Below are 12,980 nucleotides of genomic sequence, written 5' to 3' on the forward strand. Positions count from 1 at the left end.
AAGAAGAAAGAATGGATGGTATGATGGAGATGGTGATGGAGTTAGTGAGATGAGCGTAAAATAGTCAAATAGATGATCTTAAAAATAATTTTAACGTTGACCACCATTTCGAATTAAAAAAAAAAAGGTCAAGGACAATTTTGATTTTGATCCCAAACCTTAGGGACCAAAATAGTACTTATCTCTAAAAATATTATACAAAACAAAAACAACACCCAAATATTATAAACTATGTTATAATGGAATAAATTTTTTACATCATCATGTAACATTTTTTTTTGGATTATTGGATCAACAAAAGTTATAGTTATTCCTCTTATCCTCCACTCTAGTTATTTTGATTAAGAATAAAATAAAGTTATTTGCTACTCCACAATGACTAATTATATAATTGGAATGTAAGTTTGTTTAACTAATGTTACAATCGAATTTCACCACCATATTAGTATTACTTTTGCACGGTTATAGGCAAAAAAATCTTCACAGATATCATCATAGCCTTGTATATTATTTTAGAAAATGTCAAGAAAAAATAAAAATTTAGTTGAGATATGGAGTGAATTTTCTAAATCCATGGTTATGGTAGTATCGCTGAACAATAAGATCAGAGCAATTGCCACAAGGCATGATGAAGGCCAAAAAAGAAGGAAGGAAAGTTCTAATGAGAGAGAAAGTTCCAATTGCTTGATTTCATATTTACCCTGCAATAAATATTAAAATTACAACATTAATTTTAGGAAATCAGTTTTTTTTTTGTCAGAAAGATTGGACAGCTCCCATCCTAGGTGTTATAACATCACAAACTTATGCATATTTCGCACATAATATTTAAGGGATCCATCCACTATTTAGCCATCGTCAAATTTTAGAAAAAGTACGTTGTACTAATCACTTAAATTAACCCTCCAAAATAAATTATAAATTAAAGGTCAATAATAACACAAAAATTCCAAAGATGAATATAGCTAAATGGAAAAACTACCAAAAGTACCCATGAAGTTTACGAGCATTGACAAAAGTATCCATAAACTAAGAAAATTAATATTGTACCTATGAAAGATGGGTTCCGTTTGACAAAAGTATATAAACCCTAATTTTTTGTTAATCTTTTAATAAAATTTCCAAACTATACTCACCTTCAACCTCAACTCACTTTTTCAATCTTCTATAACCCAACCTGCACCTTTATAACCCTTGCCATGGAGTCCGAAACTCCTCCTAAACAGAACAGGCCGAAATCAATGGTGGTGGTGGTGGTGGAGGATTGGACCTCAACTGGTTCAGTCATAAGTTTACAACCCATACCCAAACCAAATCAATCAAACACCAAAAAATACCCAAAACATAAAAAATTTCAAATCCATTCATCCGATTTCAATTCACTTTAGCAAAATCAGAAGTAGAAAGAACCATCAACCATCAAAAACCAACAAATCTATTCATCCAATTTAAAGTTTACTTCAGCAAAAATCAAAAGTAGAAAAATTAAATAAAATAAAAAATGTTTAAAAAAACAGAAATACATTTTTTTCATTGGCTGTAACATCGCCGACGGCAGAAAATCCATCAGCAGCGCCGCCTCCCTTTCTTCTCTGATTTCTCTTTAGTCTTTACCGAACCCTCTTTCTGTATGCAGCAGCACCACGGTCCCTCTTTCTTCTCAGGCGCGCGACGACGGCGTTCTCCTCGGCTTGATCAGGCACGCCACGACGATGTTTTCCTCAACTGGGACAGGTGGGCCATGGCGACGTTTTCCTTAGGTTGGGCCACAAGTGCGTGAAGAAAGTGTTGTAGTCACCTTGAGAGTGAGAGGGGAAAGCAGTGAGAGGAGAGGAGATTGACGGTGACGGGTAGGTGGGTGGTGGACGGCAATGAGGAGGTAGGAAGAGAGTTATGTAACTCTGTGAGGTTTTTGAGAGAGGAAGAAGTGAGGAGAGAGGAAGAAGTGAGAAGAGAGGGAGTGACGGTAGAATAGGGTTAGGGTGGGGTAATTTGGAAATTTTATTAAAAAATCAACAAAAAACTAGGGTTTGGATATTTTTGTCGTACGGAACCCATCTTTCATGGATACAACATCAATTTTCTTAGTTTATGTGTACTTTTGTCAGCATGTATAAATTTTATAGGTACTTTTGGTAGTTTTTGCTAGCTAAATATACATCTAAAACTTATTAAAAAAGTAAACTCATTTTGAGACAATGAGTAATAGTAAAATAGAAGAGTTATGAGAGTGAAAACATTAATGAATATACAAGATCATTATCCCCAAGTTTAAATTAATATATTAATGATATCAAAGAAAACAAAAATAATTAGTATTCTCGTTAAATAGTACAAGAATTCTTAATTTTTTTAGTAGCTACAACTAGTCAAAAAATATGATATCATCAAATAAATTTAAAATAGTAAAATAATAAAATTATTATTTTTGATATAACAAGCCAAAAATATGATTTCATATTTTTTCTCTAATACATTTTTTCAAACACGTTGAATGCACTCTAAAAACGCACAATAGAAAACTTTTATCACACAACTTAACCTACAAAAAAATAGATTCATCATTAAACAATCTTACTAAAATTGACCAATATAATTCAATGATAATAATACTTTTCACTAATTACTAAAATTGACAATCATGCTTAATGTACCAAACTATAACTTTCTTTAAGAAGCCTATATTACGTTAGGATATAAAACCAACCCCATCATGCAGATTTGTAAGAGAGTGATAGGTTGATCTTGCATCAATTGGAATGATGCTTTCAAAAAACTGCCTCTGTATCATGGAGAAAGATATTATCAATGATGGTTCAGTGAAGTTAGTTCCTTCCCGGCCAATCTAGTAAACAACTCCATCAACGACGATAGACTTTGGTCACAACTTTTGCACAACGCTGGTGAATGATCCGGAATCACACCAGTCATTCACAAATGAACAATATAGACTCCAGCCCAAGGTCCTATGTATGTAATGGCGCTTAAAGACATGCACAATTCGATACTCCATGGAATCATATAAATACCCAAATGCATAAACTGAAACAGCATGATGGTAGTGTTTTTTAGCCTCATTAAATACATATTTCATCTTTCCAGTGAATGGATTTCATATGAGAAGCCTTGTGTTTAGTCTTCCTTGAGTTAATTTTACACAAAGAACTCCATGGTTTGAGCCAATAAGCGAGTAAAAACCAAGTTGGTTGATCAAAATTGGGAGGTTGAGTTGCAAGTGCACTCCATCATTTACATTAGCACGAATGAACCATTGAAAATTTTCGTCTGCTGGAGGGTTTCCAACACCAACAATGACATTGGTGTTTTGACCCTTTTGTTAAGCCTAGTTTTGCTTCACAAAGTATGGTGTGTTAAGCGTGAAATTCCAAGACTTGTTGAGTGTCCTGCATCTGCCAATCGTTTTGGGATCAACCTTAGTTAAGATCTTCCTCACTAAGTTATCACCAAGATACGGTAACGAAATTCTTTTTGGGAAAATGTCACTCATTTGTGAAATGCAGCTGGTAAATTTCTTAGTGAAGTTTCTAAGTAGAGAGGAGTGTTTATGTCTTGTGCTTATGTCCACTGGATTGGATGTCGTTTATATAATGAATGCTAGGAGGTGTATTTCATGCATCCTATATCTGTTTGAAGGGTTTAGACTACTTGATAATACATGTATTCCTTTTTTTATTTATGTTGTAGTTGATTGGTCTATATCAATGAGCATCTGCTTGCATTGATACTTGCATAACATCTATACAGTGATCTTCAAATGCTCATGGCTTTGCTTTTGTTATAATCTTTTGATGCTTTGTTTATATGTTTTTTAACCTAAAACATGAAACATGTTAAGTGATGTGATATAACATTTGGTTTGCAATTTAACCAAGACATGATTATGTCAACATGATTTATCTTCCAACTAAATCTTTATTGCGTATTAAGAATACAGGGTATTATATATTTATTAACATATATCGTTGTTAGTTATTAAGAATATTTTTTTGTTGTGAGTGCCTAATTTGTGTTACACTTAACAAACTATGTCATTTGTTTTAAGTAAATACATGTGGTCTTTCCTAAAACACATTACCATTTGCTGATTCTTCCTATATGGTTGTGATTTTTTTAATTAATTATTAGTTGTCACTTTTAACCTATAAAGCTATAAAAATAATTGTTTAATATACCGGATGTGTTGTCTCCGAGAAACTATATATAGAGTGTGTTTGGGGTTCACGTTGGGGAAGAGAAAAGTCCGTTTGAGTATCTTGAACGTCCCATTTTTACGTTTGTCAACTTTTTGAAACTCTGAAACCCAGAAATGCTTTCACTTCTGAACGTACATCCACGATAAGCTAAAAATTCTAGCTTCTGCATTCACGTTGGGAAAAGCTGATTACCGTTGGAGGAATTAGGTGAGAAATTTATTTCTTCTCTACTAACCCTACCCTTCATTTTCTTCTATAAAAAGGATTCACATTAGTTCTTTGTGTGGTTACAACCTTTTTTTTTTAATCAAACTTTCAGATTTATTTCAATCACTCTCAAGGTAAATGTTTTAATTTTTTTTATTATTTTTAGTACTCTCTTTCATATTTTGATTTTTATGTTTTTTATTGTATTTTTTATTTATGTGATAAATATTTTTTATATTATTTTTTTAGTGTTTTGATTTATATTTTGATTGTATTTTTTTATTCATATGGCAACTATTGTTGATATAAATTCTTATTTTTATTATTTTTTGTTTATATAAATTAGTTTTTTATCCTTTATTGTACTATATTTATGTTGTGTATAAAATTTTTATTTTTGTATTCGGTTTTATTCATATGAATTTTATTTACTTCTTATTGTAATTTTTTTATTCATATGATATATGTTGTTAGTTGTAATTATTATATACTATGTTTGTATGAAAATTTTTTTTGTTTTTATTGTATTTCTTACTATACTTTATTTTTATTTTTATTTATATACTAATTATAAGTAACAAAAGAGTCATAAATAATAAAAATTTATAGTCCAAAATGATACTAAATTAAAGAGTACTAATGGTACTAAAATAAATTATAGAACATTATCTTTTTGTTTGACATTATAAAATGTATAATACTCTCTTTTATATTTTTATTTTTATTATATTTATTTTATTTATATGATAAATATTTTTTTATATTATTTTTTGTATTGTTCTATTTTTCATGTATGTTATTATTTCTTATTATTTTTTAGTTCAAATGAATCTTTTTTATCATTTACTGTTTGTTCTTTATGTTTAATATTTAGAGTGTCTTTTTTATTTTTTTTAATATTTTAATCTTTCAGGTATGTTATTAATTTTTTATGGTATTCTTATTATTTCTTGTTCATATGAATTCTATTTTTTCTCTCTTTTATACACTGTGTTTATATTTTATACGAAGTTTATTTTATTTTTTTTATTCGATATAGTTCATATGAATTTTTTTATCTTTTATTGTATTTCTTTTATTCATATGATATATATGGTTGGTTTTATAGAATTTTTATCTTTTTTTTATTACATGAGTTCTCTTTTTATATTTTTATTATACTTTATTTTTGTTTTGGTTGAAATTTTTTATTTTTTATTTTTTTATTCGGCTATGTAAAATTGATAATTGTAATTCTCATACACTATATTTTATTATAACTTTTTTTTATAATATAGATTAATTGATCTCATTCAAAAAGACAAATTAAATAAAAAATTATTCATAAGTAATAATAAAATCATAAATGTTAGATTCCAAAAAAGTCTTGTAAGAATAAAATTATTAAGAGTTTTAAAATAAGAGTACAGTATAAAAATAATATTAAATTAACATTCTCACGTTATTACTAAAATTTAAGAAAAAATGTAACATATTTGATTAAATATATATATAATTTATATTTTTTTAATAGAATAATGAATAACAATGAATCTCTAAAGACAAAAGTAGCATGGGACATAGAGACCACTAAATAATTTATCCAAGCATGTTAATGAAAAAACTGGAAAACAATATGATAAGACTCAATTAAAAAATAAGCGGGACAATCTTATGAAGAAATCCTCAGTATGGTACAAGCTTTTTGGCAAAGAAACGGGTTTAGGATGGGATTATACTAAACACATTGTTGATGCACCAAATGAATGATGGGAGAGAAAACAATTGGCATGTAGTAACTTATTATTAAAGCAAAAATTTTAACTTAATTTTGATAATGAGTCTTGTGTTGATTGTTTATATACATGCAAGAAAACCCTTATATGAAAAATTCAGAAATAAAAGACTTCCCTTTAAAGATGAGTTAACTATATTATTTAAGGATGTTATGGCCGATGGCAAATTTGCTTGGGCTCCCTTATATGGGATGTTACCTAGTGGCATAAAAGAAGATGGTAATAGATATCGACCATACTTTGAGGAAGGTCATATTGATATAGAAGAAGGTTTTGGAGATAGTGAAGACAGTATAGGTGCTAACGTAGGAGTTAGTACTTAATTTCAACACATAAATCTTAACTCTTCTCAAGAAAATAATAGTTAAAAGAGTACGGGAAAAAAGAAAGAGAGTTGTGATTTGTGAAACAACAAAAAAGAAGAAAAAATTTTAAGTTCCTGTCTCAAAGCAAATTGCAGATGTAATAAGTAGAATTGCTTCTGCATTTGAACCACGCTTAACTATTGTGTCCACATTTCTAGTACCCGGTGCATCTATTGGGGAAGTAATGGCAAAAGATGGAAATGATCACTAGTGATCCTGATTTTTATAGTCGTTGTTGTCAACTAATGATGTTTAAACCTGCTAGAAAAATGTTTGTATTCTTAAAAGGATATGAGCAACGATTGTTGGATTGTTTCAAACATGCATCATATAATCCACTACCATTCATGCAAAACTATTTTTTTTTATTTTCATGCAAAACTAATTAAGTTATTATTGTACTCCATTTTAATTTGGCCATGAATTTTTTGTTATGCTAGGATAAGACAATAGAAAAATTTATACGTTGTTTATGTATCATTTTATAATATATTGCTTGTGGTACTTAATTATTGTTCTTATTGTATACAATTTATTTTTTAGCTTGGTATTGTTATATTCATAAAAATTTATTTATATTTCTATGTAGGACTTAATTTTTGTTAATTAATTTGGAATGAACATGGAATATTCATTTGAAGTGTATGAAAAGAACAACATACATGAAGAATCAAAGTTGCTTTGCATTATAGAAGAAGATACAAATGAGATTAAAAATATTTCTGCATTGATTGGTCAATATATAGTCAATTATCTGTGCAAAAAACTATGCAGAACTAGTGAACAAACAAGTTATTTATGGGTGCAAGAAATTTTATGTGGCCATGGCATTCGTTGTTATGAAATGTTTCGGATGGAAAAACATGTTTTCTTTTAATTTTGTGATGAATTAGTTGAACAAGGATTAAAATATACAAGGCAAATGGGAGTTCAGGAAATGGTTGCAATGTTCTTAAATACGGTTGGTCATGGAGTGGGTAATAGGATGATACAAGAAAGGTTTTAACATTCTGGAGAGACAATAAGTAGACATTTTCATGAGGTATTGGTTGCTTGCTTGAGATTATCTATTAAATATATTAAGCCATCGGATCCTAGATTTCAGAATGTTCATAGCAAAATAAAAAATGACCAACGATATTGGCCATTTTTTAAAAATGCTATAGGAAGCAATTGATGGTACTCATATTTCATGTGTAGTTAGCCCAAGTGATCAACCCAAATTTATTGGAAGAAAAGGATATCCAACACAAAATATAATGACCGTATGTGATTGGGACATGTACTTTATTTTTGCTTTACCTGGATGGGAAGGTACTGCGCATGATGCTTGTGTATTTGACAATGTTATTACAACTCCTACCATGAATTTTTCGCATCCTCCTACAGGTTAATGTTTACCATTTCCTTACAAATAAGCTATATTTACTTGGTTATCATGTAACTTATTTTATTATTCATTAGGTAAATATTATTTGGTAGATTCCGGTTATCCAACATCGAAAGGATATATTGGTCCATATAAATGTGAGCGCTATCATCTTGTAGATTTTAGGCGTTCTTCTGGATTTACAAATTATAATGAAGTGTTTAATTATTATCACTTAAATTTAAGATGCACAATAGAAAGGACTTTTGGATGTGGAAAAATAGATTTGCTATCTTGCGACACATGCCCAAGTTCAAAATTAAAACTCAAGTGCAGATAGTGTGTGTAACAATGGCTATTCATAACTTTATTAGAAGACATTCTAAAATAGATACTGAATTTAATTAATATGAACATGCAAACATTCTTGATGGAGAAGATAATAGTTATGTTGGTGAAAGCTCAGATCAAACTTTAACCATTAGCTCTTTTGCAGAAATGGACTGTGTTCGAGACTCGATTAGGGATCAAATTATTAATCACATGCAGTAGAAATAATAGTGTTCTTATGTACTAATTTTGTATAAGATATTATTTTTTATGTATTTTAATAGTGTTTTATATTTTAATTTAATATTTATTAGTATTTTTATGTATTAAAATATATTTTGTCAACTTTTATATGTTACTTTAATTTAGTAAGTAAATATTAATTTTATTATAAAATAAATTAATAAGACCTATTCAAATATATAAAGAAAAATAATAGGATAATATAAAAAAATTATTTAAATTGATGTCTCTTTTAGTAATTTTTCATCTAAAAGTGATTTTGAGTAGTATAATCCAAACAATATTTATTTTACTATAATCTATTTTGATATAAAGATTGCCAAACATAAATCACGTTAACACAAACTTTTAATCAAAATCAAGTTTGCAAAATCAATTTTATGCAAACTCCTATTTATAAACTGTAATCCAAACACACACATAGTGGTAGGTAACTATGCTCATCCTTGCATACTTTTGTGCAATGTGATTTGAGTTGACTAAAGACACGAAAAACTGATTATATGTATAAACAAAACCAGCAAAATTAGCTTTCATTTTCTTATATTTAAATGCTTGGAAAAGTAAAAATTTTTTTTGGCTAATGTATACATAATATATATATATATATATATATATATATATATATATATATATATATATATATGATTATTTAATATGTATATGTCATAATGATTTTACTCTTATATCTGTATATTCTCTTCGAAAAAACTAAAATTTGATGAACATTGACTACAAACTCTTGGTCAAAGTAATGAGTTTCAATATATATTACTTAATAATATGTTTGTGGATTCGTGCTTGGTTCACTGGAAATAGATGATAGTGATTATGATTTGGTTGCCATTCTTATTGATATTATGACTATTTAATGTTATTTACCCTGCTCCATAAGACTTAGTAAGATCCTTCTTTATGCAGGTATAATCCTTATATTGTATGGGTGGAGAAATTCCTTAAGTCATATTATGGAGTGTTGTTTGACAAAAAAATAAAAAATAGAATTTTTTTTGTTATTGTCCATTATTTTTAGTTATTTCTTACTATAAATTCTGTCAAAAATTCAATTTGCTTGTCGTCCACATCATGATATCTTTCTTTAGTATTCTGTAATATAACCATAAAAAAATATAACTAAAATCCAATTTGATATTCCTTGGAAAATAACCCTATCTTTTCAAGTGCTCTAAGTGTAGCTGCGTTGACTGCTGAAACTACCCTATTTTCATATTAAGCACTTTACGGTGTCGTCGCCCAATAAACTGTCTTCTTTGACCACACTTTCACTATAGCATTAACTATACTTACTTGCATTAAAAAGACATATCGTATCAGGGTGGAGAAATCTTTTAATGAATCATCTCTTCATTGATAATGGCCATAAATAATTAGAAACCTGATGAATGCTATTTGAAATGCATGTGAACAACATAAACACAAAATTGGGTTTATGGGTGGTAGTGTATGTAAAATCCAATGCTTAAGCATCCTTGGCTATGTTACATAATGATTTGTGTAACAGCCCAGACCACCCGCTAGCACGATATTGTCCGCTTTGGCACACAAGGCTTCACGATTTTGCCTTTGACGATAGGGATGATGGCCAAAGCCCCCCACACTCACTCGTCAAAACGCGTCATGCTAGGGAGAGGTATCCACACCCTTATAAGGCATGCTTCGTTCCCCTCTCCAACTGATGTGGGCCTTACAATCCACCCCCCTAAGGGAGTCCAGCGCCCTCGCTGGCACATCGATCTGGGTTCTGGCTCTGATACCATCTGTAACAGCCCAGACCACCCCCTAGCACGATATTGTCCGCTTTGGCACACAAGGCCTCACGATTTTGCCTTTGACGATAGGGATGATGGCCAAAGCCCCCCACACTCACTCGTCAAAACGCGTCATGCTAGGGAGAGGTATCCACACCCTTATAAGGCATGCTTCGTTCTCCTCTCCAACCGATGTGGGCCTTACAATTTGTCTTTGTCAGCTAATCCTTTTTTTTTTTGTCTCAACTTGATCGGTTATAATCGAATGCCATTTGAAACTTTCAAAGATTAAGGCATTAAAATGACTATCCTTATTTCAAGTGCTTTACCCCTAGTTTGACCCTCCTCCTGAAACATTTCTACTTTCATTATAAAGATTTTAGGTTTATGAGTATAACCTACGAAAACTGTAGCCATAATCTACCTAAAAAAAATTCCTTTATATTTCTTGTGACTTAGTCGAGCAATTAATAGATATATTATTGTATTCAACTTATCCAATTTCTCTATGCTTTTAGATCCCTTGCTTTTTTGTTTCTAATTATTCGTGAAATCTATTGAACCGTCTCTAAAAATCATATATGGGCTCTTTCAACATTGTAATTATCGAAGAGAAGTTTTTTACTTAATCCATATAAAGATCCATCAACTTTATCTTACTCAATGAGGATCATATTATGTTAGAAAGACATTCCTTTATGTATATTTGGTTGCATTGTCTATGAATTTTCAATATTATTAACTTGACCGGGTTAACTTAGCTCAATTTAAAGCTAATTTCATCTAACTTCTCTTTCCAATTTGGAGTAGATGTTAATGTATATTTTTTTCATCTTTATTTATCCATAATAATAAACTATTTCAGTCCTAAAAGATTTTGCTTTCCACCTCGTTAATGTGATTGTCTGTACCCTAATAATTTAGACAAATTTTACACTTCCAATGATATATTCTTGAGAAGAAACTAAAGCTTATGGCAGAAAATACAACTTTAGCTCTCCCTATATTACTAACCATATTTATGCTAACTTTTTGAATCAACTTTTGTGAGATCAATGAATTTAGCCATGTGACCACCGTTTTTACTTATGCCATTCAAACTTTTCATTCATTTCAAAGATGTATCATATCTATTTCAATACATATCTGATTATTTTAACCTTGTCATAGAAATATGTTGAAAGTTTTTATTAGGACTGCTACCATAATTAGTCAGCAACATAATAGCCCATACTCTTGAACCTTGTTTAGATTTTTTATAACAATACATTTGTCCATTACATGCAAAAAAATGCAAAGTCACTAACAAATTGCTTTTTTTTTTTGGTGACTTAAATAAATTAAACAAAGAAAAACAAAACAAAAGAACTGCTTAAATAGAGGGACAGTCCCGTTTAAGACTACTCTTAAACTCCTCTCAAGGTGAAGGAAGCTCCACATGAGAAAGTTGCAACTTCATCGCCATCTTTGCCATAGTGTCGGCCACCGTGTTTGCATCTCTCATAATCAAACAAAAGTTATCACGCCAATTCCAATGCATGATATCTCTTATTTTGAGCACCAATGGATCAATAATCACAAAATCATCTTAGTAACAAGATTAAACACTTCCACACAATCCGTCTCACAAATAACATCTCGTTAACCCACATTCTAGACTAAGAGATATCTTCTCCAAATAGCAAACAATTCTCCTTGAAGAATACTATTACTCTCAATTATTCCCAAACATCCCCTTTGCCAACTCCCATTACAATCTCTAATAACACAAGCAAAACCAACACCATCACCCGAACAAGGATAACTGGCATCACAATTAATCTTGAAAGTACCAATGGATAGGGGATTTCAAAAACCATTTAGAGTAGAGGAAAGAGACATACGTTGTAATTCAAAAATATTCCTAAACTCCTTTTCTGAAGTTAATGCAAGACAAATCACTTTTTCCGGAGGCCAAGTTTCATGAGGATTAAAGATGTCATTATTCCTTGCTTGCCATATCCACTAAAGTCCCGAAAAGAACTTGAATGGATGCTCTCTGCTATGATACAAAAACCAGTTCTTCAAATCTAAAGGATGACAAGAAATATCCAACTTATGCCACACAAGCTGAGCTTTTGGACAATCCTAAATATAATGTAAAACCGATTCCTGGCTATAAAGACATATTGGGCACCAATCCGATGACGACATCCCTCTTCTGAAGCGAAAACTTGCAGTAGGAAGAGCCTCCTTATGACACAGCCAAGCCAAAAACTTGTGCTTTTCTGGAACAAGCTGGCGCCAAAACCAAAGCCAATTCTCCCGCTCCTCCCAACCAAACAGCTGCTTAATGAGTCATAGACTTTGGCAGCAGACCCAAACCAATACTAACTCACTTCCGGATCTGCTTGCACATCTGGATTGTAAGAGAGAATATTACTTTTAAGATTTTGACATAAAGGAGAATAAAGAGTATCCAAATGCCACCTACCAACCGACCAAATATCTTGTATCCAGAGATTCGAATCAGAAATGTGAACATAATCCATCTCATTAGATAACCGTCCTTCTTTCCTCCAGCTAGAAAACCAAAAATTCTGGTTCAAATCTCCAATACACCAAGCAAATCCATCCTTCAACACTTCCTAAGCCTTGCAAAGACTCCTACAAATGGGAGAGTACTTGTTCTTGGGACAACTAAAACAGTCATATAGAGATGATTGGTA

Source organism: Arachis hypogaea, chromosome 11 (genome assembly GCF_003086295.3).
Source record: "Arachis hypogaea cultivar Tifrunner chromosome 11, arahy.Tifrunner.gnm2.J5K5, whole genome shotgun sequence".
Classification (NCBI taxonomy): domain Eukaryota; kingdom Viridiplantae; phylum Streptophyta; class Magnoliopsida; order Fabales; family Fabaceae; genus Arachis; species Arachis hypogaea.